The sequence below is a fragment of the Panthera tigris genome, chromosome D1 (assembly GCF_018350195.1).
Source record: "Panthera tigris isolate Pti1 chromosome D1, P.tigris_Pti1_mat1.1, whole genome shotgun sequence".
NCBI lineage: Eukaryota > Metazoa > Chordata > Mammalia > Carnivora > Felidae > Panthera > Panthera tigris.
The window spans coordinates 38,251,558-38,259,242 of NC_056669.1; the positions used below are offsets into that span (position 1 = coordinate 38,251,558).

The 7,685-nt window shown below is 39.8% G+C and overlaps 1 protein-coding gene across 2 annotated transcripts in view; it reads left to right on the top strand.

Annotated features, from left to right (window-relative positions):
* SESN3 (sestrin 3) overlaps nt 1-7,685 on the top strand; it is a 73,192-nt gene that overhangs the window by 25,380 nt on the left and 40,127 nt on the right. The window lies entirely within an intron of this gene.

Genomic DNA, 7,685 nt, shown 5'->3' on the forward strand with positions numbered 1-7,685 from the left:
ACATGGGGCTCGATCCCACAAATGTGAGATCATGACCTGAGCTGAAGTCAGTAGTCAGACGTTTAACCAACTGAGCCACCTGGGTACCCCTAGAACACTTCTTTTAGAATTATGTTAGTGAAACAGAGGGAAAATCCATTTAAAGGTATGATCAGGTGTCATTTAAGTGAGAACCCAGAAGAGGATCGGTTTGAATGACTCAATGTAGAGAATGTAGGAACTGAGTGAGGTCTTGTGAGAGGAGTTGGCAACACTTTAATAAATACGAAGAAGAAGGGCACCTCTGTGGCTCAGTCAGTTACGCGTCAACTCTTGGTTTCGGCTCGGGTCGTGATCTCACAGTTCATGGGATCATCCCCCACTGACAGTGCAGAGCCTGCTTGGGATTCTTTCTCTCTCTCTGACCTTTCCCTGTTTGTACTCTCTCTGTCTCTCAAAATAAATAAATGAACTTTTAAAAAATATGAAGGGGGCGCCTGGGTGGCTCAGTTGGCTAGGCATCTGACTTCGGCTCAGGCCATGATCTCACGGTTCGTGAGTTCGGGCCCTGCATTGGGCTTTCTACTGTCAGCACCGAGCCAGCTTGGGATCCTCTGTTCCCTTCTGTCTCTTTTCCTCCCCCACTTATGCTCTTTCTCTCTCAAAAATAAATAAACCTTAAAAGAATTTTTTTAATATGAAGAAGGAATGTGGCATTCCACCTAGACGTTCAAGGACAAAGGAACAAAAGGCACAGGAATATGCAGGGGCATCTGGGTGGCTCAGTAGGTTGAGCATCTGACTTCAGTTCAGGGGCCATGATCTTGCAGTCTGTGAGTTCGAGCCCCATGTCGGGCTCTGTGCTGACAGCCCAGAGCCTGGAGTCTGCCTCGGATTCTGTGTCTCCTTCTCTCTCTGTCCCTCCCCCACTCATGTTCTGTCTCTCAAAAAATGAATAAATTTTTAAATTTAAAAAAAGTGTTTAAAACAGAAAGAAATATGCCAAAGAGTTTTTGGGAGTCAGCACACCAGGGTAGCTGACGTGAAGTGCTCATGTCAGAACACTTGGAAAACACATACTGGAAAGCTATGCAAGGGGCAGAAGGTTGAAAACTTTGCCTTCTTCTTTCTACTGTCCCCTTGCTCCCCCCACCCCACCCCCATAGCTGGGGATATAATGATGTATTAAAATGGGATAGTGGTGGTGGAAATGGAACACATACTCATCCCGAAAAGAGACTTTGTGAACTGGTAGTAAGATAACCTAGTGTGAGGTTGCTATTAAATGTTAGAGTGTCCTGAATGGTAGGAAGTGCATGCCTTCAAAGTTTTGTTTTGTTTTTAATTTTTTTTATTTTAGAGAGAGAGGGCACATGAGCAGGGGGAGAGGGGCAGAGGGAGAGAGAATCTTAAGCAGACCCCACACTCACCACAGAGCCTGATCTGGGGCTTGATCTCAAGACCCTGGGATCATGACCTGAACCCAAATCAAGTGTCCAATGCTCAACCGACTGTGCCACCCAGGCACCCTGGAAGTGTGGGTCTTTAAATGTGGATGAAAATAATCAAACACTTCACTCTTGCCAGCAGTCTCATCTCCATGAAATGCATTTCCTTCTGTATACCTACCTTGTAAACTTCTATCTCAGGATCGTTAGAGTCCACCTAAATCCAAGATGCCTCCTTCTCTTATTTCTTTTTTATCTGTTGGTGTCACCATTATCCATCTATCCACGCTTCCAATTCAGCATTCTGTGAGGCAGCCTAGACTTCTCTCACTACCTCCTCTCGTATCCAGTCAGCCAGTCCATTCCATTTATTCTGTCTCCTAAGTAGCTCTCCCCAAAATGCCTTTTCTTAATCCTTACTGCTTAGTTAACCCAAGCCTTCTCTCCTAGAAGTCATAGTAGCCCTCTAACACGTGTTCTGTTCTCCAGCCTCCCCCACACCAGTCCATTTTCTCGTCGATGTCAGAAATGTTTTCTTAAAAGATAAATAGAATCTGTTTAATATTGTCTGTTATTTATATGAAGTCCTAAACTCTTTGGTATGGCATTCAGGATATGACTCTTGCCTTATTGTGTCTCTAGCCTTATTCCCTCAGAGAATCCCTCAGGGATAATGTAGAACATCATGTAGTTCCCCAGCTGTGCCACAGCTTTACATTTTCTATTCCTTTTACCTGGGATGTTGTACCCACATATACCCATCTATTTTCTAGGTGGCCTGAAACACTTCTGTCTCTTCCTAGAGATGTATCCCATTGGGAAAGCTTTTTTGATCCGCCTTGCAGGCAGAGCTAAGTATTCCTCCTTTGGTCATCTCCGCTATAGCTCCTAACGTCTATTGTAATTGTACATCCATTTTTATTTACCTGATGTTGCCTGGAGGTCAGCACTTACGCTTTATCTTCATACTCCCAGTACTCAGCCCAAGCCCTTCCAAATAACAGCCTTTTAAAAACAAAACATCTGTTGAACAAATTAATAGTTCTTTATAAAAGTCCCAGTGTTTCACTTTAATCTCAGTAAGGTTTAAACACACGTAACACATTTTTTCGTCTTCTAGTTGTATTATAAGTTACCACAACTTTATTTTAATAATTGCCATGTAATAAGTGCCTGTTATGTGGCAGGTACACTGATAGGCACCATTAAAAAAATTACCATAAACATGTCTAGCTGTACAAAAGCAGAAAACATAGCACACTGAACCTCCAAAAGCCATCGCCAAATTCAGTATTGGTTAAGACTTTGCCACTTTTACTTCTTCGATCAGGTATTGTCATTGTTGCTGAAGTAATTTAAATTCGATCTCAAAACCCATTTTCTTTTTTTTAATTTTTTTTTAACAGTTATTTATTTTTGAGACAGGGAGAGACAGAGCATGAACGGGGGAGGGTCAGAGAGAGGGAGACAGAATCTGAAACAGGCTCCAGGCTCCGAACTGTCAGCACACAGCCCGACTCGGGGCTCGAACTCACGGACCGCGAGATCATGACCTGAGCCAAAGTCGGCCGCTTAACCGACTGAGCCACCCAGGCGCCCCGTAAACCCGTTTTCTTTTACCCTTGCATTTCTAAAATACGCGAATATATTCCTGTATAACTACAGTGGTAACACCACACCTAACAGAATTGGCAGTAATTGCTTAATACCATGTAATATTTCACTGTACTCATTTTCCTCCCATTGCTTCTGTCTTTCGGGTTGACCTTTTCTGAATTAGGTCCACCAAAGCCACGTCTTGGAAGTCTCACTTAAGAGTAGTCTCTCCTCTTTTGCTGCTGTTGTTGTTTCTCAGGCCTTTAAACAGTTGGCTAGTTGTCCTACAGAATATTTCATAATCTGGATATTTTTCTGCGTTTCCTCGTGTTGTCTTTTAAGTGTGCCTCTAACCCTCTGTTTCCTGTTAACTTGAAGTTTGGACTCAAAGCTTGATTAGATTCAGGTTCAAGTTACTTTTTGTACATAGACATTTTCCTAATCCTTCTTTATGGCTGTATCAATGGGATAGATTCTTAGAAGTGACCTTGCTGGGTCAAAGGATAAATGCATATGTAATTTTTCCAGGAGTTGTCAAATTCCTGTCCGTGAGAGTTCTTTGATTTTGGCATTCCCACAAGTTTTGAGAGTGTCTGTTCCCTTATAGTGTTGTCAATAAATAATATGTTGCCTAACTTGGATTTTTGCCAATCTGATATAAGAAATATATTTGCTCTTCTCTTTTATGAGTAATTTCTTCTCTTAATGCCCATTCTTTATCTAGTTTTTGATTTGGTTTTGGTTTTTTCCTCTTGATTTTTAGGAGCTCATTATAAAATTAGAGAATTAACTATTACCTGTGTTAAGTTGCAAGTATTTGCCATCTGATTTTGCTTACGGTATTTTTGTAGCGTGCAAATTGTGTATGTGTGTGTATGCGCACATGCATATGTGTGTGTGCATGTGTGGTTGAACTACCAGGTTGTTTTTTTTTTATTGTTTCTGGACTTCGAGTCATAATTAAGAAAGTTCATCGGTTTGTGCATGTGTTCATATGTCAACACAACTCTTACTTATAGAAATATATTTTACTATATGGTACAGGTAGCCCCCACTCCCAAATTGTGCTTCTTCCACAGGGTTTGCTTGGTCATTTGTAATTGAATGTTTATTTTACAAATAAGAAAATGAGCGCTTCCATAGAAGTTCTGTGACCATGTAGTAATGAGAAAAACAAACCATCATAATTGTTCTTAAGAGTTTCTTAATACTTTGTCTTAATATGAAGGTTAAATGTAGCAATCCTTTTGCGGATGACTGAAACCATTTATAAGGATACATAATTAAAAGAGGGACAAGAGCGTATTGGAAACATTTATTTCAATCAGTGGTTCCCAAAGTGCAGTCTGTGGATCTCTAGACCTTAGGTCAAGTCAGAGCAGAGGCATCACACGGTAATGGTAACCCCCGTTTTCCTCACCGCCCTGTAGTCACAGTAAACAAGTCAATTTCACTCAAGAATAATCTTGATGTTGATGAGACAGTAGAGATTATACATTTTATTATATCTCGACCAGTGAATACTTACCTTTTTGAGTCTGTTTCAGAATAGAGAATATGGGCAAAGCTCTTCTGCTCGCCAAACATGGTGGTTGTCTCAAGGCAAAGCAAGTGTGACTGAGTTGTGAGTCAAACTGTTCATTTTATTGAACACCATTTTTCGTGAAAGGATGACTGATAACCATCGTTTCAGACTTGGGGATTTAGCAGACATTTTCACAAAAATGAACACGGTGAGCCTGCCGCTTTAAGGCAAACAACTGACAGGATTTATTGCCAATGATAAAATTTGAGCTTTCACGAGAAAAGAATTTTAGAAGACTGGTATCCTTTACCATGAGCTTTGACCACTTCTCAGTACTTGCGGGTGTTTCTGATGTGATCAGTGGTGGTAGTAACAAATCTTATTTTTAATTTTATGTTAAATGTGTCAATATTTTAAAAACCCGCAAAGCCCAGGGAACCAATACTTTCTAAATGACCAGTGGTTAACATTACAGAAGCACAAGTGGGTAAATGATCGATTCAAAGTACAAGATAAGCCAATGGCTTTTAATGTGACGGAGTAAAGAGTTTATTGATAAGTCTTCAGATTCCACAGTGCAACAAACTTTTAAAAACTACCATTTGTCCGGTTTTAGTGTAGTACCAAAGGATGTGCAAAATTATGTGAAAAGGCTATTAAAATATGCCTGCTTTTCACAGCTACACCTTTGTGAGGCCAGATTTTACTCATGGTGTATAATCACTGCACCAGATAACAACATTTTGAATGAAGAAGGAAATATAAGACTCCAGCTCTTTTTCTTTTTTTTTTTTTTTTTTTTAATTTTTTAACACTTATTTATTGGTGAGAGAGAGTCAGCATGAACGAGGGAGGTGCAGAGAGAGAGGGAGACACAGAATCCAAAGCAGGCTCCAGACTCCGAGCTGTCAATACAGAGCCCGACGCGGGGCTCGAACTCACGGACTGTGAGATCATGACCTGAGCCGAAGTCGGACGCCCAACCGACTGAGCCACCCAGGTGCCACAAGACTCCAGTTCTTTTTAATTAAGCCAGATATTTGCACAAATGTAAAATAATGCTTCTCTTCTCAGTAATTTGTTGTTGTTTATAGTTTCCAAAAAACTCATTTGTGTTAACATGTAATGGGTTTTTTTTTTACTTTTAAATGTAAACAAATAAATTTTTGAAATGTTCGTTGGTTTAATTCCTTAAACGGTGATTATTGAGAGATGTTACTTACATCTGGGGTCAATAATTTTAACATAAAGATGTCCTGACATCAGGAAGTCTGTGAACCATCCATTTAAATGAGCATAACCATTAATGGTTTTCATTGTAATTACAATAGGTGTTAAGCTTCCCTTGTGAATATTAAAGCACAATTTTGTAGTCCTCTGTTTATAGACTTTGACAACTTAGAACAGAAATGAACTTAATGAGAATTTACAGATCAGATTTTTCTATTCCGGGCAAAAATTAAAACACAACAGTTCTTTTCAAAACTACGCAGAAACTTCCATTTTTCTTTTTAAATTTCACTAAAACTGAGGTTGAGTATAATTCAACGTAAAATCAAGCATACTTTAATTGGCTCAGCTGTTGTGTTCCTGGAAGGCTGTGTGAAAGGTATTTTCTCCATTCAAAGAAGAGCATGAGTTCTTGTTATTTTTGAATACTCAGTGTGTAAAGAAGTATTGGTTTTCAAGTGGTGAAAATGCTTACATTTTGCGAATCTCTAGAAATCAACTGTATTTAATGTTTTCTTCCTTTGCGTCCTCTAAGCTAAGCAAGGGATCTGTATTTTGTTAATCACTGTGGCTTGAAGGATCTGGAAACTGGCCTGGCGTTTTGTGTTCCAGTAGGGTGACATAAAGGCCTTTTGATTTTCTTACAACCTAGTCAGTAGATGCTGAGTTATAGAAGTTTGATTTAAAACTGTGTTTCCATTGGGGCGCCTGGGTGGCTCAGTGGATTAAGCATCTGACTCTTAGTTTCAACTCAGGTCATGATCTCATGGTTTGTGGGATTGAGCCCAGCGTTCAACTCGGTGCTGACAGTGTAGAGCCCGCTCGGGATTCTCTCTCCTTCTCTCTCTGCCCCTCCCCTGCTTGCTTGCTATCTCTCTCTCTCAAATCAGTAAGTGAACATTTAAAAAGAAAAAGACTATGTTTCCCTGTATACCAAGGGAACTACAGTCACAGCACTTTTTTTGTTTCTCCAAAAGACTTGTACTATTGACCATATACTGATTACCATCAGAATATTATGTAACTGTATTTGTCTCTAATAGGAGTCTTACTTTCTAAAACTCACAATTTTAATGTCTTTGAATCTAACGAGTACATAATTTTAATAGTAAATCTTTGTAAAATCAAGGAGAGTTTTTATTATTACAGAATACAAAACTTTAAAAAAAAAATTTTTTTTAACGTTTTATCTATTTTTGAGACAGAGAGAGACAGAGCATGAATGGGGGAGGGGCAGAGAGAGAGGGAGACACAGAATCAGAAGCAGGCTCCAGGCTCTGAGCCATCAGCCCAGAGCCCGACGTGGGGCTCGAACTCACAGACCGCGAGATCGTGACCTGAGCTGAAGTCGGACGCTTAACCGACTGAGCCACCCAGGCGCCCCTTTAAAAAATGTTTATAGGGATGTAAGTCTCTTGTTAATACTTTTGGGGAACTTGGGGAGAGATCTTATAATTGGTGGTAGAAAAGTATATTGTCTATATGTTAATAGGGAAGTATTGAGTTAGGTAGTTATTACAGATTTGCGTTGTCTCTCAGATACAAAGAGTAATAGTTTTCTCTTTTTTTTTTTTTTTTTTTTTTGAGAGAGAGAATCTCAAGCAGGCTCCACACAGGGCTCAATCCCATGACTCTGGGATCATGACCTGAGCCTAAATCAAGAGTTGGACGCTCAACTGATTGAGCCACCCAGGCGCCTCTCTCTCCTCATTTTCTTGGACTTTAGCCCAAAATTTTAATAGCATAGTCAGCACATATATTTCGTACTTCTGCATCTCTTAAAAAAAGTGCTCAATGCTGAAAAACTTATATAGGAGCCTTTGTGGCTCAAGATTAGTGTCACAGCATGTTATAACATTATTACTGATTTCTAGAAAATACTACAGATTATAGGAAATTGCAGATAT